Source organism: Triticum urartu, chromosome 1A (genome assembly GCF_056163025.1).
Source record: "Triticum urartu cultivar PI428250 chromosome 1A, HENAU_Tu73, whole genome shotgun sequence".
NCBI lineage: Eukaryota > Viridiplantae > Streptophyta > Magnoliopsida > Poales > Poaceae > Triticum > Triticum urartu.
In genome coordinates, this window is record NC_141873.1 from 124505081 (window position 1) to 124527794 (window position 22714).

At 50.1% G+C, this 22714-nt stretch overlaps 1 pseudogene; it reads left to right on the forward strand.

The window, feature by feature from the left end:
* The first annotated feature begins 2134 nt into the window (after positions 1–2134).
* LOC125519361 (subtilisin-like protease SBT1.4) lies at positions 2135–22345 on the forward strand (annotated as a pseudogene).
* The last annotated feature ends 369 nt before the right edge of the window (positions 22346–22714 follow it).

Sequence of the window (22714 nt, forward strand, 5' to 3'; positions counted from 1 at the left end):
CCCCCCCGCGCGTCTTGTTTGACGGAATGCCAACACCAACGCCACTGGTCGATGACCCCTTCTACAACCAGTACATGAAGGACGTGATCTTCGAGGGTGGGCAGGGCCGTGCCTACGACCCCGAGGAGACCCAAAGTCAGGATGGCCGCGCCCAGTTCGTCCCTAATGAAGAGGCCGACGGCCGTGCTGACTACGACCATGCTGACTCGTGGCATGAAGACGATGACATCTATTGCGAAGGTGATGGTGATGAAGAAGAAGGCAATGACATTGATATTAGTGGTGAGCCATTGTTCATCGACGAGCTCACCCAAAGAGCGGAAGCACAAAAGAGGAGGAAGAGCATTCGCACGGGTTCATATACCCAAGATGAGGACAAGTTGATTTGCCAATGTTGGATGGAGATTAGCCAAAATCCGAAGACCGGCGCGCAACAAAAGGGCCTTGTTTTTTGGACAAGAGTCCACAAAACATTCCATGAAAGGAAGATGGTTGAGCCCTACCAAATTACAAGCAACCATGGCATCACCTCGATTCAAAAGAGGTGGTTGTTCATCCAACAAGAGTGCAACAAGTATTGTGCCGCATTTGAGAGCGTTGAAGCACGGCCCGTGAGTGGTCTCGGCGTTGGGGACATGGTATGCTCTCCTCATCCTAGTCCTTTCCTTGCTACGGCAATGAGACTTCGGCCTTGTATATGTTTGCATGTTCAATTGTTGTTGATCATGTGGTGTAGGAATTTCAATCTTTGGAGGCATTCAAGGCCCGGCATAATGACAAGCCATTCACTCTTACGCATTGTTGGACGATCATCAACAATTTCCCTAAGTTCAAGGACCAATACCATGAACTTCAAAGGAAGAGAGGCATGAAGACGGCCAAGTTCGTCGGAGGTGGAGATGGCGAGGTGTGCAAGAGGCCAAGGGGAAAGACCAACTCCAAGGTTGACGACATACGTGATGCCTCATCCATGGCATTTCATGACACTTCGCATGGCATGATGTCTCAAAAGGATGTGAGGGACGAGAAGAAGCGGCAAAGCAAGGACGAGCAAATGAAGCAATACCTAGACCTTCAAAGGAAGAAGATTGAGATGGAGGAGGCGGCCAAGAGGAGGAAGCTCAACATGGAGGAAGCGGCCCGACAAAGGCAGCTCGACATGGAGGAGGCAGCCCGGCAAAGGCAGCTTGACATCGAGGCCGGCAATGTCAAGGCCAGGCAGAGGCAGCTCGACATTGAGGCCACCAATGCCGCCACTAAAGCGAAGAAGGTGGCCCTTGCGATCATGAGTGTGGACTTGTCCAAGATGAGTGAGAAGACGAGGGCCTGGTTCGAGGCTAGGTAGAAGGAGATGCTCGACGCCGACGGCCTGAACTAGGTCATCCAATCGGCCATGGCCGTTCTTTTTGGAGGCTCGCATGGGTGCCGCCCGCCCGCTGGGCCGCTGGCTATATGCCGGCGAGAGAAACTTTCATTTTGGAGGCCGGATGTGTTGCCGGCAAAGACAACTATTCATTTTGGAGGTTGGATGTGTTGCCGGCTGCAGGCTGAGTTGCCGGCGATGGACGTAGGCCGCTGGCTCTGTTGCCGGCGTGATGAATTGGGGCCGCTGGCCTGATGAACTAGGGCTTGGCATTTCAAACGTTGCTTTTTAAAAAAAATAGACGCGGAAAGGATGGGGCAAATGGATGCGGCCGCGCGCGCAGCATCCCAGGACACGCCCGGACAAGACCCCATTGCCCTACCCAAACGGACATAATCCGGACAAAACGGACGTTCGTTTAGGGTCACGTGGTGGAGTTGACCTTAGCAAAATTGTTCGGGTTTAAGGACACGACGCTCCATTTCTTTTCCCGCCTAATATGAAATGAACGTGTCGTGCGTTCATGTTGCATTATTGCGACAAGCCAACAGCAGTTTAGAAAGTTAGAAAGAAGGATGACCGAGCCTCGCAATAATGCAGCGCTAGAGCATGTCGGGTCTCTCTCCGTGGCGCAGTGATTAGCACGAGCCGTCCACGAGCTACCCTCCGTGATGACTTGGATCGGCGTGGCAACTGCTCCCTGACGCGGTGGTTGGCGCCTACTTATACGCGCGCCCCGTTCCTGCTGCCACCGCACCTCTCGCAGCGACCATGGACCTCCTCAGACCGCTCTCACTCGCGGCCCTGTGCACCCTGCTCGCCGCGGTCGTCGCGGTGCAGGCCACAGTGTCGGAGGTGAAGATGGGGACGGCTGAGGACCAGTCCTCCTATATCGTGCATGTCGCGGCGGCCCACACGCCACGGTTGCCGCAGCGCGGCCTGCTGACAACGCGCGCGTACGCTCGTTCTTGCGCGACCGCATCCCCTTCGAGATGTCCAGCCCGGCGCCGACCGTGCTCTACTCCTACGCGCACGCCGCCACGGGTTTCGCGGCGTGGCTCATAGAGCGCCAGGCCGCGCAGCTGGCGTCCTCGGGCTCTGTGCTCGTCGTCGTGCCCGACACGATGCAAGAGCTGCATACCATGCTGACGCCGTCCTTCATCGGCCTCTCACCGTCCTCCGGGCTGCTCAAGGTGTCGAACGACGCCACGGACGTCGTCATCGGGGTCATCGACACCGGCGTGTACCCGGAAGGCGCATGTCCTTTGCGGCGGACCCGTCGCTGCTGATGACCCACAAGTATAGGGGATCTATCATAGTCCTTTCGATAAGTAAGAGTGTCGAACCCAACGAGGAGCGGAAGGAAATGATAAGCGGTTTTCAACAAGGTATTCTCTGCAAGCACTGAAATTATAGGTAACAGATAGTTTTGTGATAAGATAATTGGTAACAAGCAACAAGTAACAAAAGTAAATAAAGTGCAGCAAGGTGGCCCAATCCTTTTTGTAGCAAAGGACAAGCCTGGACAAACTATTATATGATGTAAAGCGCTCCTGAGGACACATGGGAATATCGTCAAGCTAGGTTTCATCAGGATCATATGATTCACGTTCGGTACTTTGATAATTTGGTATGTGGGTGGACCGGTGGGTGGACCGGTGCTTGGGTGCTGTCCTTACTTGGACAAGCATCCCACTTAGGATTAACCTCTATTGCAAGCATCCGCAACTACAACAAAAGTATTAAGGTAAACCTAACCATAGTATGAAACATATGGATCCAAATCAGCCCCTTATGAAGCAACGCATAAACTAGGGTTTAAGCTTCTGTCACTCTAGCAACCCATAATCTACTTATTACTTCCCAATGCCTTCCTCTAGGCCCAAATAATGGTAAAGTGTCATGTAGTCGACGTTCACATAACACCACTAGAGGAGAGACAACATACATCTCATCAAAATATCGAATGAATACCAAATTCACATGACTACTAATAGCAAGACTTCTCCCATGTCCTCGGGAACAAACGTAACTACTCACAAAGCATATTCATGTTCATAATCAGAGGGGTATTAATATGCATATAGGATATGAACATATGATCTTCCACCAAATAAACCAACTAGCATCAACTACAAGGAGTAATTAACACTACTAGCAACCCATAGGTACCAACCCCGGACATGGAAACAAGAATTGGATACAAGAGATGAACTAGGGTTTTGAGAGGAGATGGTGCTGGTGAATATGTTTATGGAGATTGCCCTCTCCTGGTGAGAGGAGCGTTGGTGATGACGATGGCGATGATTTCCCCCTCCCGGAGTGAAGTTTCCCCAGCAGAACAGCTCCGCCAGAGCCCTAGATTGGTTCCGCCAAGGTTCCGCCTCGTGGCGTCGGAGTCTCGTCCGGAAAGATGGCTTACGATTTTTTTTTCCTCATCGAAAGACTCCATATAGCAGAAGATGGCCATCGGAGGGCCACCAGGAGGCCCACGAGGTAGGGGGCGCGCCCAGGGGGGTAGGGCATGCCCCCACCCTCGTGGGTAGGGTGTGGCCCCCCTGGTGAACTTCTTGCGCTCAGTATTTTTTATATAGTCTGAAAATGACTTCCGTGAAGTTTCAGGACTTTTGGAGCTGTGCAGAATAGGTCTCTAATATTTGCTCCTTTTCCAGCCCAGAATCCAAGCTGCAGGCATTCTCCCTCTTTATGTAAACCTTGTAAAATAAGAGAGAATAGGCATATGTATTGTGACATAATGTGTAATAATAGCCCATAATGCAATAAATATCAATATTAAAGCATGATGCAAAATGGACGTATCAACTCCCCCAAGCTTAGACCTCGCTTGTCCTCAAGCGAAAGCCCAAATCGAAAAATATGTCCACGTGTTTTAGAGACAGAGGTGTCGATAAAAATAAAATACGGACATGAGGGCATCATGATCATTCTTAGAACAACAACTTATATAATTCTTGTCATATGATCTCTTATGCCAGAGTAACAATTCAATCACAATTTCAAGTATGAATCATAAACTTCATTGAAAACTAACAAACTATAATCTCAGTCATTGAAGCAATTGCAATTTATCATAACATAGGAAAGAGTCAATATAAGAGCTTTTCAGCAAGTCCGCATACTCAACTATCATATACTCTTTCACAATTGCTAACACTCACGCAATACTTATGGATATGGAGTTTTAATCAGACACGGAGAAAGATAGGGGCTTATAGTTTTGCCTCCCAACGTTTTACATCAAGAGTAATGTCAAAAATAATAGTTCATGAAAACTCACATCCAATTAGCCATATATACCAAGATCTTTCCATCACGTTGTGCTTGCCAAAAGATAAAATGTAAAAAGGAAGGGTGAATATCATCGTGACTCTTATGTAAGGTAGGAGATAAAGGTAAAAGACAGTCCCTTCGCAGAGGGAAGCAGAGGTTGTCATGCGCTTTCATGGTTGGATGCACAAAATCTTAATGCGAAAGAACGTCACTTTATATTGTCACTTGTGATATGGACCTTTATTATGCAGTCTGTCGCTTTTATTTCTTCAATATCACACGATCGTATAAAGCTTATTTTCTCCCACACTAATAAGTCATACATATTTAAAGAGCAATTTTTTATTGCTTGCACCGATGACAACTTACTTGGAGGATCTTACTCAATCCATAGGTAGGTATGGTGGACTCTCATGGCGAAACTGGTTTAAGGGTGTTTGGAATCACAAGTAGTATCCCTGCTTGGTGCAAAGAATTTGGCTAGCATGAGAGGGAAAGGCAAGCTCAATCATGTTGGATGATCCAAAACAATATAATTTATCTCAGATGTAAGAAAACATAACCCATTACGTTGTCTTCCTTGTCCAATGTCAACTCTTTAGCATGTCATATTTTAATGAGTGCTCACAATCATAAAAGATGTCCAAGATAGTATATTTATATGTGAAGACCTCTCTTTCTTTATTACTTCCTATTAATTGCAACGATGACCAAAACTATGTTTGTCAACTCTCAACAACTTTTATTCATCATACTCTTTCTACGTGAGCTCATTACTCTCCATAAGATCCATATGATCTCTTTTATTCTTTTTATTCCTTTTCTTTTCTTTTATTCACTTAAGATCATGGAAAAATAATCAAGCCCTTGACATAACACTAATCTTTATTATATAGCTCACAGGCTCGATTACATAGAAGGATCATAAAGCAAAACTCATGACTAGATCATACTAAAATTTTTATTCTACTAGACCAAGATATTATCAAAAGGATCGAACTAAGAAAAACGGTAATGATAGAAGTGATGGTGATACGATACCGGGGCACTCCCCCGAGCTTGGCAGTTGCCAAGGGGAGTGCCCATACCAGATACTCAGTTCTTCTTTGTTGGTGAAGAAGGTGATGGTTTTGTTGATGGCGTAGGCTTCTTCTTTAATTTGCGCTTGAGGACAGAATTTTGGTCCCTTAGGTCCTCGATCTCATGCTCCACGCTCAGTATCTTTTTGCATAGTTCCTGCTTGTTTTCCTTCAAGAGGCGAAAAGGGATAAACTCGATCTTAGGTTTCTTTACTTGACTTTTTGAACTCCACATGCATGTCCCCAGGTTGAGGTAGTGGGACTTCATCTTCATCTGAGCTCGTCTCCTCCTTTCCCTTAGTTTCATAGTCCTCTTCTTCTTCCGTAGTCCAACCACAATGCTCCCCATCCCCATAGACTTTAGGATCTGCAAGGTAGTCAGCCACATAGCTCTCTCCTTCCGAATCCTGGGTCGACATGTTGCTCAAATCTGTAGCAGGACGGCTCGAAACAAAGATAGGAGATATTTACGTGATACGGGAGTCAAAACCTCCGGGAGATTATATAATGAATTTTTACCGACCAAAATACGTAACGTGTAAGAAAACGGAATCCGGAGAGCACACGAGGTGCCCACGAGGTAGGGGGCGCGCCCAGGGGGTAGGGCACGCCCTCCACCCTCGTGGAGCCCTCGTGTCCTTCCCAGACTGCTTCTTATTTTTCTATTTTTCTAAATATTCCAAAATAAAAGAAAATTGCCATTAGAACTGTTTTGGAGTCGGTTTACTTACCGTACCACATACCTATTCCTTTTCGGAGTCTGAAACGTTCCGGAAAGTGTCCCTTATGTATTCCTCTGGGGTTACGGTTTCAATAACATTGGTTTCAACATTTATAGGATTTCCTGAGATATAATGTTTAATTCTTTGACCGTTCACCACCTTCGGATTTGTGCTTTTGAAATTGTTGATTTTTATGGCACCAGAAAGATAGACCTCCTTGATAACGTAAGGGCCTTCCCATTTAGAGAGAAGTTTTCCTGCAAAAAAACTTAAATGAGAGTTGTATAGTAATACATAATCACCTACATTAAACTCATGCTTTTGTATTCTTTTGTCATGCCATCTTTTAACTTTTTCTTTAAATAATATGGCATTTTCGTAGGCTTGGGTTCTCCATTCATCAAGTGAGCTAATGTCAAATAACCTCTTCTCACCGGAAAGTTTGAAATCATAATTGAGCTCTTTAATAGCCCAATATGCCTTGTGTTCTAGTTCGAGAGGTAAGTGACCTGCTTTTCCATAAACCAGTTTATACGGAGACATACCCATAAGATTTTTATATGTAGTTCTATAGGCCCATAATGCATCATCAAGTTTCTTGGACCAATTATTTCTAGATCTATTAACAGTCTTTTGCAAAATTAATTTGAGTTCTCTATTACTCAATTCTACTTGACCACTAGACTGTGGGTGATAAGGATATGCGATTCTATGATTAACATCATACTTAGCTAGCATTTTACGGAAAGCACCATGAATAAAATGTGAACCACCATCAGTCATTAAGTATCTAGGGACTCCAAACCTTGGAAAAATAACTTCTTTAAGCATCTTAAGAGAGGTGTTATGATCAGCACTACTAGTTGGAATAGCTTCTACCCACTTAGTAACGTAATCAACAGCAACTAAAATATGTGTATATCCATTAGAGGAAGGAAACAGTCCCATATAATCAAAGCCCCAAACATCAAATGGTTCAATAACAAGTGAATAATTCATAGGAATTTCTTGATGTCTACTAACATTACCAATTCTTTGACATTCATCACAAGATACAACAAACTTACGGGCATCCTTGAAGAGAGTAGGCCAATAAAAACCTGATTGCAATACCTTATGTGCAGTTCTATCTCCAGCGTGGTGTCCTCCATAAGCCTCGGAGTGACACTTGTGTAGGATCTATTCCTGTTCATGCTCAGTTATACAACATCTAATAACACCATCTACTCCTTCTTTATAAAGATGTGGGTGATCCCAAAGGTAATGTCTCAAATCATAGAAGAACTTTTTCTTTTGCTGATATGTGAAACTAGGTGGTATAAATTTAGCAACAATGTAATTAGCATAATCAGCATACCATGAAGCATTATGAGAAGCATTTATGACATTTAATTGTTCATCAGGAAAGCTATCATCAATAGGTAGTGGGTCATCAAGCACATTTTCTAACCTAGACAAGTTGTCTGCAACGGGGTTCTCAGCTCCCTTTCTATCAATAATACGCAAATCAAATTCTTGTAGCAAGAGAACACATCTAATAAGTCTAGGTTTAGCATCTTTCTTTTCCATAAGATATTTAATAGCAACATGATGAGTGTGAATAGTTACTTTAGAATCAACAATATAAGGTCTGAACTTATCACAAGCAAATACAACTACTAAGAATTCTTTTTCAGTAGTAGCATAATTTCTCTAGGCATTATCTAGAGTTTTACTAGTATATCGAATAACATTTAATTTCTTATCAACTCTTTGCCCTAGAACAGCACCTACAACATAATCACTAGCATCACACATAATTTCAAAAGGTAAATTCCAATCAGGTGGCTGAACAATAGGTGCAGAGATCAATGCTTTCTTAAGTATTTCAAATGCTTCTACACAATCATCATCAAAAACAAATGGTATATATTTTTGTAATAAATTAGTCAGAGGCCGAGAATTTTTTTAGAAGTCCTTAATGAACCTCCTATAAAAATCGGCGTGACCAAGGAAACTTCTTATACCTTTGATGTCCTTGGGACATGGCATCTTTTCAATAGCATCAACCTTGGCTTTATCAACCTCAATACCTCTTTCAGAAACTTTATGCCCCAGGACAATACCTTCATTAACCATAAAGTGGCACTTTTCCCAATTCAAGACAAGATTAGTTTCTTCACATCTCTGCAAAACTCGGTCAAGGTTGCTTAAGCAATCATCAAAAGAGGATCCATAGACGGAAAAATCGTCCATGGAAACCTCACAAATCTTTTCACAAAAGTAAAAGAATATAGCCATCATGCATCTTTGAAAGGTAGCAGGTGCATTACATAAACCAAAAGGCATACGTCTATAAGCAAAAGTATCAAAAGGGCAAGTAAAAGTAGTCTTTGATTGATCATTGGCTGACACAGGTATTTGAGAGAAACCAGAATAACCATCTAGAAAGCAAAACTGTGTTTGTTTGGATAATCTTTCTAGTATTTGATCGATAAAAGATAAGGGGTACTGATCTTTTTAGTAGCTTTATTTAATTTGCAGAAATCAATTACCATCCTATAACCTGTAATAATTCTTTGCGGGATCAACTCATCTTTATCATTAGAAACGACAGTAATACCTCCCTTCTTAGGGACACAATGGACATGACTTACCCACTGACTATCAGCAACGGGATAGATTATACCTGCCTCAAGAAACTTTAGTATTTCCTTTCTTACCACTTCCTTCATCTTAGGATTCAGCCGCCGTTGATGATCACGAACTAGTTTGGCATCTTCCTCCAAATTTATTTTGTGTTGACATAGTGTGGGACTAGTGCCCTTAAGATCATCAAGAGTATATCCAATAGCAGCACGGTGCTTCTTCATAGTTTTCAGTAATCTCTCTTCTTCATGCTCTGAAAGTTTAGCACTAATAATAATAGGATATATCTTATTTTCATCAAGATAAGCATATTTAAGAGTATCAGGTAACGGTTTAAGCTCAAACATGGGATCACCCTTGGGTGGAGGAGGATCCCCTAGGATTTCAACAGGCAAATTGTGTTTCAGGATGGGTTCCTGTTTAAAGAATACTTCATCTATTTCCCTTCTTTCATTCATAAACATATCATTTTCATGGTCTAGCAAATATTGTTCTAAAGGATCACTAGGAGGTACGGCCATAGAAGCAAGACCAATAATTTCATCTTTACTAGGCAATTCCTCTTCACAGTGTTGTCTACGAAATTTAGAGAAATTAAACTCATGAGACATATCACCCAAACCAATAGTAACAACATCCTTTTTACAATCTATCTTAGCATTAACTGTGTTCAAGAAGGGTCTACCAAATATAATGGGACAAAAACTATCTTGTGGGGAACCAAGAATAAGAAAATCAGCAGAATATTTAGTTTTCCCACACAAGACTTCAACATCTCTAACAATTCCAATTGGTGAAATAGTATCTCTATTGGCAAGTTTAATTAGACATCAATATCTTCTATCTCAGCAGGTGCAATATCATGCATAATTTCTTTGTATAAGTCATGAGGTATAGCACTAGCATTGGCACCCATATCACATAAGCCATGATAACAATGATCTCCTATTTTAACAGAAATAACAGGCATGCCTACCAAAGATCTAGGTTTATCTTTAGCACAAGGTTTAGCAATTCTATCAATCTCATCACGAAAATGAATAACATGCCCATCAATATTATCAGACAAGAGATCTTTAACAGTAGCAATATTAGGTTCAACTTTAACTTTCTTAGGAGGTGTATAAGTTCTAATATTGCTTTTACGAACCACGGTTGAAGCTTTAGCATGATCTTATATTCTAACAGGAAAAGGTGGTTTCTCAACATAAGTAGTAGGAACAATAGGATCATTTAAGTGTCTTTTCTTCAACTTTAATAGGTGCAGCTACGTTTACTTCTATGGGAGGATGATATTTAAACCACTTCTCTCTAGGGAGATCAACATGAGTAGCAAAAGATTCACAGAAATAAGTTACTATCTCAGAGTCAAGTCCATATTTAGTGCTAAATTTACAGAAAACATCGGTATCCATAAAAGACTTAACACAATCATACTTAGGTGTCATACCTGACTCCTTACCTTCGTCGAGGAAATGCATTTAATTCTTTCCAATAAATCCCATTTGAATTCAATAGTCTTCGTCATAAAAGAGCCAGCACAAGAAGTATCAAGCATGGTGCGGTCGTTATCAGAAAGCCAAGCATATAAATTTTGAATAATCATTTCTCTTGAGATCTCATGATTGGGGCATGAATATAACATTGATTTAAGCCTCCCCCAAGCTTGAGCGATGCTTCCTCCTTCGCGAGGCCAAAAATTATATATATAATTACGATCACGATGAACAAGATGCATAGGATAAAACTTCTGATGAAATTCCAATTTCAATCGTTTGTAGTTCCATGACCCCGTATCATCACATAGCCTATACCATGTCAATGCATCTTCATTCAAAGATAAAGGGAAGACCTTCTTCTTAATAAAATCTCCGGGTACACCTGCAAGCTTAAATAATCCACAAACTTCATCCACATATATTAAGTGCTCATCAGGATGCATTGTTCCGTCTCCTGCAAAAGGATTAGCTAGCAGTTTTTCTATCATACCCGAAGGAATTTCAAAGCAGATATTTTCATTTTCAGTAGGTTCAGTAGGTTGAGGAGCAACTCTTTGTTCTACTGGTCGGGGTGAAGATACCCTGAACAAGCCCCTCAAAGGATTACTTTCCATAGTAACAAGTGACAGTAAATTTCAGCACAATATATAAATTTTTCCTTACCAAATTCCACCTACCAAAGGCGTTTCACTCCCCGGCAACGGCGCCAGAAAAGAGTCTTGATGAACCAAAAGTATAGGGGATCTATCATAGTCCTTTTGATAAGTAAGAGTGTCGAACCCAACGAGGAGCAGAAGGAAATGATAAGCGGTTTTGAGCAAGGTATTCTCTGCAAGCACTGAAATTATAGGTAACAGATAGTTTTGTGATAAGATAATTGGTAACGAGCAACAAGTAACAAAAGTAAATAAAGTGCAGCAAGGTGGCCCAATCCTTTTTGTAGCAAAGGACAAGCCTGGACAAACTCTTATATGATGTAAAGCGCTCCCGAGGACACATGGGAATATTGTCAAGCTAGGTTTCATCACGATCATATGATTCGCATTCGCTACTTTGATAATTTGGTATGTGGGTGGACCGGTGCTTGGGTGCTGCCCTTACTTGGACAAGATTCCCACTTATGATTAACCTCTATTGCAAATATCCGCAACTACAACAAAAGTATTAAGGTAAACCTAACCATAGCATGAAACATATGGATCCAAATCAGCCCCTTACAAAGAAACGCATAAACTAGGGTTTAAGCTTCTGTCACTCTAGCAACCCATCATCTACTTATCACTTCCCAATGCCTTACTCTAGGCCCAAATAATGGTAAAGTGTCATGTAGTCGACGTTCACATAACACCACTAGAGGAGAGACAACATACATCTCATCAAAATATCAAACGAATACCAAATTCACATGACTACTAATAGCAAGACTTCTCCCATGTCCTTAGGAACAAACGTGACTACTCACAAAGCATATTCATGTTCATAATCAGAGGGGTATTAATATGCATATAGGATATGAACATATGATCTTCCACCAAATAAACCAACTAGCATCAACTACAAGGAGTAATTAACACTACTAGCAACCCACAAGTACCAATCCTGGACTTGGAAACAAGAATTGGATACAAGAGATGAACTAGGGTTTTGAGAGGAGATGATGCTGGTGAAGATGTTGATGGAGATTGCCCTCTCCCGGTGAGAGGGGCGTTGGTGATGACGATGGCAATGATTTCTCCCTCCCGGAGTGAAGTTTCCCCGGCAGAACAGCTCCGCCAGAGCCCTAGATTGGTTCCACCAAGGTTCCGCCTCGTGGTGGCGGAGTCTCGCCCGGAAAGATGGCTTACGATTTTTTCCTCATCGAAAAACTCCATATAGCAAAAGACGGCCATCAAAGGGCCACCAGGGGGCCATGAGGTAGGGGGCGCGCCCCCACCCTCATGGGTAGGGTGTGGCCCCCTGGTGAACTTCTTGCGCTCAGTATTTTTTATATATTCTGAAAATGACTTCCGTGAAGTTTCAGGACTTTTGGAGCTTTGCAGGATAGGTCTCTAATATTTGCTCCTTTTCCATCCGAGAATCCCAGCTGTTGGCATTCTCCCTTTTTATGCAAACCTTGTAAAATAAGAGAGAATAGGCATAAGTATTGTGACATAATGTGTAATAACAGCCCATAATGCAATAAATATCAATATAAAAGCATGATGCAAAATGGACGTATCAGCTGCCGCCCCCGCCGAGCAAGTTCCGTGGTAGGTGTGTCTCGGGTCCGTCGTTCAATGGCTCCACGCTCTACAACAACAAGCTCATCGGCACCAAGTTCTTCCGGTGGGGGCAGGAGGCTCTACGCGGTCGTGCGCTCGGCGCGGACTCCAAGTTGCCGCTAGACACCAACAGCCATGACACGCACACCTCCTCCACCACGGGTGGCTCTGCTATCACGGGCGCCAGCTTCTTCGACTATGCCAGAGGAAAAGCCGTCGGCATGGCCCCGAGCGCGCGCATTGTCGTCTATAAATGTTGAATATGTCTTGTGTATTGCACGTGTATTGGATTTGTGGCCCACCTCCTAGTCTTGTATAATTGAGGTAGAGGCCTTCCCTTATATTATATATGCGTGCATCAGCACCCCGATCAAAACATCGTATTGCAAATTATCTATCTACATGGTATCATCCTCTTCGGTCTAACCCTAAGGTCGCCCGCCGCCGCCGCGCCCCCTTGCACCGCCGCCGTGCCCCATCCTCACTTCCGCATCCCGCGCGCCTTGTGCCGCTTCTCTGCTCGACCAGCCGCGCGCCTCGTGCTGGGTAGCTATCGCCGTGACCGCGTTGACAATTAGCTAGCTAGCTACCTCGCGCCGCCCAGCCTTTTCCATTGCGCGCCGCTGTCTTTTTTTTCCATCACGCGCCGTCGCCGCTCTGCCTTTTTCCATCGCGTCGCCGCTTCGCCAGCCGCCGCGCCATCTTCCTTCTATCGAGCCCGCGCCGACCCGCTAGCTCCTGTCGTGCCCGCGTCGCAACGCCGCTGAGCCGCTGCCCCGCGCGTGCGTCCCGTGCAGCACCGCCACTCCGCGCGTCCCATGCCGCGCAACCGCTGCTGTCTTCGCGCCTCGTGCCGCTGCTCTCTGCCCGACGCGCGCCACACCAGCTGCTGCGTCTTTCCAACTGCGTGCTGCTCCCCACCGCCATCGCCGCCGCCACGCAGCGCTTCCCCGCGCGCGCCGCCGCCGTCGCTCCCCGCCGCCGCCGTCACGCCGTGCCTCCCCGTGCGCGTCGCCGCCGCCGCTCCCCACCGCCCTGTGCCACCGCGCGCCCCCGCGTGCCGCCGTCGCCGTCCCCTTCCTCTTCCTGCCGCTTCTGACGTCTTCCATGGACTCTCTGGGCTACTTCACCATCTGCGGTGGAACTGCTCCACCGACCGCGCCGATCCAGTCGCATCCTCCTGCACCCGTCGGGTGTTACCCGTTGTTGCCGCCAGCACCTCCCCCACAGCACCGGCAAGGGGGAGGGGGCCGGCGCAACCGGCGTGGCGGCGGTCACCGTCGCCTGCACCAGCAGCGAGCCCAGGACACCGGGGAGGGGCGCACTATCAGCAGGCTCTCCCCGCTGGTCACCAGGCGTTCATCGGCGTGCCCTTCCAGCCGACTGGCGCCGGCTACAGTGACCTCCTTGTGCCGCCGCCCCTCGGTGGTTATGGCCCGCCCGTCCCAGTGCCGCCCTACGGGGGCCTTCCGCCGCCGCCGGTACCTGTGCCATGGGACCCCACCCTCCTCGCCGCCCAGCACTCCGCGTCGTCGCCGAGTAGCCCTGTCGGTGGAGGCGACTGGTACATGGACTCAGGTGCTACTGCGCACATGGCAGCTCATCCCGGTAACCTAACCTCCTCCGCTCCCGTTCACACACCCACTCGTATCACCGTCGGCAACGGCTCCTAGTTACCTATTACTCATATCGATAGCACTAGCTTTCCCTCCACTTCCACACCCATCACTATGTCTAATGTTCTTGTTTCACCTGATTTAGTCACGAACCTAGTTTCCGTTCGTCGCCTTACTCGTGAGAACCCACTTACTGTTGAATTTGACGGTGTTGGCTTTTCTGTGAAAGACGCCCGTACCCGAATGGTCCTTCACCGATGTGACAGTCCCGATGAGCTCTACCCGTGCACGCCGGCGCCTCCACCTCCACACCCGTCGCCCTTGCCGCCGGCGTTGACCTTTGGCATGCTCACTTGGGTCACCCCAACCACACTATCTTACGTCAAATTCTTAGGAGTTTCTCTTTCTCATGTGATAAGCTCGACGAACACTCTTTTGAGGCTTGTCGCTTAGGCAAGCACGTTCGTCTTCCCTTTAGTGTGTCTTCTTCAGTTTCCACTTTTCCGTTTCAATTACTTCATAGTGATGTTTGGACATCTCCCGTTGCGAGTAACACGGGCTATCTATACTACTTGGTGATTTTAGATGATTATTTCCATTATGTGTGGACTTTTCCCCTTCGTCATAAATCCGATGCTTTAGCCACACTCACCGCCTTTTATTCCTATGTCACCACCCAGTTCGGTCGCCCCATACTCGCACTCCAAACTGACAACGGAAAAGAATTTGACAACGTCGCTTTTCACACACTTCTCGCCTCTCACGGCACCACCTTCCGTCTAACTTGCCCCTACACTTCCCAGCAGAACGGCCGCGCCAAGCGCATTCTCCGCACTCTTAATGACTGCGTTCGCACGTTACTCTTTCACTGTTTTCGCAATCTTAATGACGGACGAAGCATATTGAGCTCGGTATTCACTTCGTGCGCGAGCAGGTTGCCTTTGGCCGTGTTCGGGTTCTCCACGTGCCGACGACGCAACAGTTTGCTGATATGATGACTAAGGGCTTGCCTACTCCCGTCTTCCAGGAGTTTCGGTCCAGTCTCTGTGTCTCCGGCGACGCTTCGACTGCGGGGGGTGTTGAGTATGTCTTGTGTATTGCACCTGTATTGGATTTGTGACCCACCTCCTAGTCTTGTATAGTTGAGGTAGAGGCCTTCCCTTGTATTATATATGCCATCAGCACCCCGATCAATACATTGTATTGCAAATTATTTGTCTAAAATAAAGCGTGCGGGGAGGAAGGGTGCGCGAGCTCTGACATTCTAGCTGCATTTGATGAGGCCATCGCGAACAATGTCGACGTTCTCTCTGTCTCCCTCGGCGCCATCGGCATGGCCCCAAACTTTTATAGCGATAACACCGCCGTGGGCGCATTCCGCGCCATCAACAAGGGCATCGTCGTCTCCGCCTCCGCGGGAAACTCCGGCCCCAGAGATTCCACCGCATGCAACATAGCGCCATGGTTCCTGAGGGTCGGTGCGTCCACACTCAACCGCCAATTCCCAAGCGACGTCCTTCTCAGCAACGGCGTGACCTTCACAGGCACTACACTTTACGCCGGCGAGCCACTCGGCCCGACCAAGATACCACTGGTCTACGGAGGGGACGTGGGCTCCAAAGTGTGCGAAGAGGGGAAGTTGAACGCCACGAAGGTTGCTGGGAAGATTGTTTTGTGTGAGTCGGGTGTAAATGCCCGAGCAGCGAAACCATATGCCGTCAAGCTCGCCGGTGGCGCCGGAGCGATCTTCGCGAGCATAAAATCATTCGGTGAGCAGTCCATCACCAGCCCGCATGTCCACCCGCCACGGCTGTGTCATTTGTCGACGCCGAGAAGATCAAGAAGTACATACACACGCAAACTTCCCCTACCGCGACGATCATCTTCCGGGGCACCATGGTCGGCCCGGCGCCTCCTTCCCCTAGAATGGTGTCCTTCTCGAGCCACGGGCCAAACTTCCGCGCACTGGAGATCTTCAAGCCAGACGTGACCGTGCCCGGCGTGGACATCCTCGCCGCTTGGACAGGCGCCAACTCACCCACAGAGCTCGAGAGCGACACGAGGCGGGTGAAGTACAACATCATATCGGGCACGTCCATGTCATGCCCGCACATGAGCGGCATCGCCGCGCTGCTCCGGCAGGCGAGGCCAGAGTGGAGCCCGGTGGCGATCAAGTCCGCGCTGATGACCACCGCGTACAACGTGGACAACTTCGGCGGCGTGATCGGTGACATGTCCACCAGCGACGCGTCCACGCCGTTCGCGCGAGGGGCCAGGCACATCGACCCCAACAGTGCTGTCGACCCAGGCGTCGTCTACGATGCCGGCACGGAGGACTACATCACCTTCCTGTGCGCGCTCGGCTACACCGCCAAGCAGGTCGCCGTCTTCGGCTCGTCCATCAGCTGTTCGAAGCGTGCGGGCTCGTCCATCGGCGACCACAACTATGTGGACTTAAACCTTGTGTATTCGTCAGTTTAGTCTTAGCAGAAAATAAACGCTGCTTAGTCAGCTGAGTAGATAAGTTTGTTAGAAAGTTTTTTTTCCCTTAGAAGTAGTCCACACCCCGCACGAGCTGGATCGTGGGATGGCGCGATCATTGTGGCTCGGCTTTGCTGTTTTCTCGGGCCGTTAGTGGCCTCGTTTCCTTTCTGTAACAGAATAAGAGGTGAAGAAGAAATGCAGAAAAGTTGCAAGTGTTTGCAACGCAAAACTACTATCGTCTGAGCATTCTCGCGCGCGCGTGTGTGTGGGATCGGTGCTTACAATTGGCATCAGAGCCGTTAGTACGATCCGGCGGTCATGGCGGGAAGCAAGGAGCCCCGGAAGGGCTCCGGCGAGGGGTCGCGAAAGGACTCCGATGGCGGGTCCCGGACTCCGTCGCCGACGCGTGGGCGCATGCTCTCGCGGTCTCCCAGGGCTAGGCATAGCCGCACCGTGCGCGGGCGCGAGGTCGCCGCGCCGGTGGTGCAGAGACGCGAGGTGGCCCTCCCAACGGTGTTCCCAACACTGATCCGGAGCAACTACGGCAGCCGGTCTCTCTTGATGAGAGCCATCCGTAGACTCGCGGGCTGTGGGACGCCGTCACCACTGGAATCGCCAACTACCACGACGACCGCACCACCCTGGAGGCCGTCCTCCGGGCGGTGTCAGAGGAGATGCTCGCGGTCCTCTCCACGAAGGAGACGGCGAAGCAGGCCTGGGACGCCGTCAAGACCATGCGGATGGGCTCGGCCGCCGTGCGCGAGGCCAAGGCCTAGGGCCTCCGTCGAGAATTCGAGGATATCCGTTTCAAGCCCGGCGAGAACGTCGACGACTTTGCGATGAGGCTCACCGGGCTCGTCAACAACCTCTCCATCCATGGTGATCCTGTCGGGGACGCGCGTGTGGTACATAAGTTCCTTCGAGTTGTGCCCCGCAAATACGCTCAGGTGGCACTCTCCATCGAGACGTTGGTCGACCTCGACACCCTGACGGTGGAGGAGCTCACCGGACGGCTCAAGGTGGCGGAGGAACGCCTCGACCAAGACGGCGTAGGCGAGGATGCCGGTCGCCTTCTGATGACCATGGAGGACTGGCGCGCGTACGAGAAGCGTACGGCGAACAACGGCGCAAGCGGCAGCAACTCGTCAGGTGCACAGACGCGCGGACGAGGGCATGGCCGCGGACGTGGCCGCGGCGGTGGACGCGGCGGAAAAGGCAAGTCCCCTGTTGGCACTGACGCCGGTGGTGGGAAGAACGGCGGCGGCGACGCGGATCGTGACAAGTGTCGCTACTGCGGCTTCGCAGGCCACTGAGCCCGGGACTGCCGCAAGAAGAAACGCGAGGAGGAACAGGCCCTCCTTGCACAAGGCCAAGCAGGCGAGGACGACGATCCGGGTCTACTGATGATCGAGGAGGCCTCCCTAACAGCTGCGGCCGTCGCGCCGCGTGCTGGAGCGGGCGAGGAGGTCGTCTTCCTCAACGAGTCGCGCGCCCGCGTGGAACTCCGCCGCGCTCCTGGAGATCAGGACGCGGCCTGGTACCTCGACACGGGTGCGTCGAACCACATGACTGGCGACGAGGCGGCGTTCGCCGAGCTGGACAAGGGCATTTGTGGCTCGGTCAGGTTTGGGGACGGCTCGCTCGTGTCAACCCAAGGGCGGGGCACCGTCCTGTTCGCCGCGGCTGACAACGGGCACCGTGCACTCACCAGCGTGTACTAGATCCCGCGGCTCAAGAGCAACATCGTGTCCATCGGGCAGCTCGACAAGAACGGCTGTCCCACGCACGTCGAAGCCGGCGTCATGACGGTGCGTGATCGCCAGCACCGCATCCTAGCCAGAGTGTCGCGCACCCGCAATAGGCTCTACATCGCCCGTCTACAGCTCGCCAGCCCCGTCTGTCTTGCTGTGCACTCCGGGGATGAGGCATGGCGCTGGCACGCGCACTTCGGGCACCAACACTTCGACGGCCTCGAGCGGCTGGCACATCAGAACATGGTAAAGGGCATGCCCCTCTTCCACCACTCCGAGCAGGTTTGCGACGCCTGCCTAGTGGGCAAGCAGCGGCGAGCGCCGTTCCCTCAGCAGGCTAACTACCGCGCCACCGAGCCGCTTGAGCTTGTGCATGGTGATCTTTGCGGGCCTATCTCGCCGCCCACTCCGGGCGGCAAGCGTTACTTCCTGTTGCTTGTGGATGATCACAGCAGGTTCATGTGGTTGTACCTGCTCCGGAGCAAGGACGAGGCAGCCGAGGCGATCCAGCGCTTCCAGGCACACGCAGAGCGCGAGACGGGGCGGAAGTTGCGCACTTTCCGCTCTGACCGAGGCGGAGAGTTCAACTCCGGCGAGTTTAGCGCACATCTTGCTGATCTTGGGGTCCAGAGGCACCTCACCGCGCCATACTCACCCCAACAGAATGGCGTGGTGGAGAGGCGCGACCAAACCGTCGTCGGGACGGCCCGGTGCATGCTCAAGGCGATGGGAGTGCCGCCGCAATTTTGGGTCGAGGCCGTGTCCACGTCCGCTTTCGTGCTCAATAGGGCGTACTCCAGAAGCGTACCGGGCAAGACGCTGTTCGAGGCCTGGCATGGCAGGAAGCCCTCCGTCGACTTCTTGTGCGTGTTCGGCAGTGTGGCGCACATCAAGAACACGCGCCCACAGCTCTCCAAGCTTGAGGACCGGAGCAAAGCCATGGTGATGATCGGGTACGAGCCAGGGAGCAAGGCGTACCGGCTCTACGACCCGGTGGGCAAACGAGTCCATGTCTCTCGTGATGTCCTCTTCGACGAGACGCGAGCATGGGACGGGGAGAAGAGTGGCACGGACCGGGCAGGTATGAGCTTTACAATTGAGCACATGTCAATCCTCACCGGCGGTCCGTCATCTGCGGCACGCTTCCCCTCATCGCCTGGCGCCCCGCGATCACCCGCTCAGTCCGCGTCCCCGTCAAGCACGCCATCCATGACAACAGTATCGGCCGGGGGCGACGACGACACCCCAGCGACGACCACTACCGCGCCCATGGCTCCCCCGGCTCCTGCGCGCACGACCGACAACCTTGCGCCGGTGCACCTGATGACGACGCGCGGCAAGGATGGCATCCCCCTCCCCAACCCTTGCTACATGGACACGCTTGAGAAGGCGGCTCGGAACATGCCTCCTCCAGGGCTGGAGGAGTTCGACGACGCTGACGGCGAGATCAACGACGACGAACTCGTCGATGAGCTGCACCTTGCGCTGGGCGAGGAGCCCGGCTCCTTTGAGGAAGCAAAAGGTGAGACGTGCTGGCAGCACGCGATGATGGAGGAGACGAACTCCATTGAAGCCAACCAAACCTGGGAGCTCGTGGACCTGCCCGCTGGTCACCGTCCGATCGGCCTCAAATGGGTATACAAGACCAAGAAAGATGCTCATGGCGCGGTAGTGAAGCACAAGGCGAGGTTGGTGGCGAAGGGATATGTACAGAAGCACGGCGTCGACTACGACGAGGTGTTCGCGCCGGTGGCCAGGCTCGAGTCCGTCCGCCTCCTGCTCGCTCTGGCCGCACGCGCGAGCTGGACTGTGCACCACATGGACGTAAAGTCCGCCTTCCTCAACGGCGAGCTAGAAGAGGAGGTCTACGTGGTGCAGCCGCCGGGGTTCACAGCTACCGGCGAAGATTCGAAGGTACTCAAGCTCAGAAAGGCCCTGTACGGGCTAAAGCAGGCCCCGCGGGCATGGAACACCAAGCTGGACGCGAGTCTGGGTTCGCTTGGGTTCAGCAGGTGTCCGTCTGAACACACGGTGTACGCCAGGGGCACGGCGTCCTCGCGCCTAGTCGTCAGCGTCTACGTCGATGATCTGATCATCACTGGCTCGGACGAGAAGGAGATCGATGGCTTCAATAAGGAGATGTAGGCACTCTTCGACATGAGCGACCTGGGACGGCTCCACTACTATCTTGGAATCGAGGTGAGGCAGCACAACGGCGGCATCGACCTTGGTCAGGACGGCTCCACTACTATCCTCGACAAGGCGGACATGACGGGTTGCAACCCCTGGCACAGCCAGTGGACGGCACCGATTACAAGAGCATCGTGGGCATGCTCCGCTACCTCGTCCACACCAGGCCGGATCTTGCTTTCTACGTCGGGTACGTCTCCCGGTTCATGTAGGAGCCCACGACGGAGCACATGGCGGCAGTGAAACATGTTCTGCGCTATGTGGTCGGGACTTTGCACTGGGGAGTGCGGTACACACGCGGTGACCACGATGCGCCTCTGATCGGCTACAGCGACAGCGATCTGGGCGGCGATGTGGACAACCGCAGGAGCACCACCGGTGTCGCCTTCTTCCTTGGCAGCAACCTGGTCAGCTGGCAATCACAGAAGCAGAGGGTGGTGGCCCTCTCCTCATGCGAGTCGGAGTACATGGCCGCCACCACGGCGGCATGCCAAGGTATATGGCTCGCACGGCTGCTGGGAGAAATAAAGGACGAAGAACTGAAGGCGGCGGTGCTCAACGTTGACAACAAGTCGGCCATCTCACTGAGTAAGAACCCTGTTTACCACGACCGGAGCAAACACATTGAAATCAGGTATCATTTTATCCGGGAGTGCGTGGAGAACGGGAAGATCCAGATCGAGTTCGTTCAGTCCGGAGATCAACTTGCCGATGTGCTCACCAAGCCCCTCGGGCGAGTCAAGCTCCAGGAGCAGCGCATGAAGATCGGGATGGTGGAGCTCGACGAAGCACACAAGGCTTAGGGAGTGATTGTGGACTTAAACCTTGTGTATTCGTCAGTTTAGTCTTAGCAGAAAATAAACGCTGCTTAATCAGCTGAGTAGATAAGTTTGTTAGAAAGTTTTTTTCCCTTAGAAGTAGTCCACATCCCGCACGAGCTGGATCATGGGATGGCGCAATCGTTGTGGCTCAGCGTGGCTGTTTTCTCGGGCCGTTAGTGGCCTCGTTTCCTTTCTGTAACAGAATAAGAGGTGAAGAAGAAATGCAAAAAAGTTGCAAGTGTTTGCAATGCAAAACTACTGTCGTCTGAGCATTCTTGCGCGTGTGTGTGTGGGATCGGTGCTTACAAACTACCCGGCCTTCGCGGTGGTGTTCACCTCGAACAAAGTGGTGGTCGTCACGCAGCGCTGTGTCGTGCGCTACGTCGGCAACGACGCCGCGGCTGCGTACACGGCCAAGGTCACCGCCCCGGACGACGTTCGCGTCACGGTGAGCCCCGAGACGCTACAGTTCAGCCCGACGGAGAAAACACAGGAGTACATGGTCACCTTTGCGCAACGAACCACCAGAAGCGTCACGGAGAAATACACGCTCGAGTCGATTGAGTGGAGCGATGGCGAGCACTCGGTGACGAGCCCCGTCGCCATCACCTGGCCGACGAGCAAGGTTGCGGAGATGTGAATGTGATCGGTGTGGGGTTACATGCGAGAGTTTATCTCATTTGATGTAAGTTTCAGTTCATGTGCTTGAATCAGTTAATCAAGAGCCTTACTTTTATTTGACTAGCAAAACATGCCCGTGTGTTACAACGAGAGAAAAAAAAATCTTCGTATGCGCCAAGCAATCCATTCGTGTTACCACTTCTGTACGCCACCATCATCAACGATGGTCATGTGGTCCAACTATTCATGTCTTTCAATTCCAAGCCGATGAGCCTGGTTGCATGGCAATGCCGTGTACCGGAACTTGCGATTGAGCTTAGATTTCCGGTGAAGGGACTTGAGGCCTTCTTACGTTGGGGAGAATATCATACGGAAACCAAAATTCGAT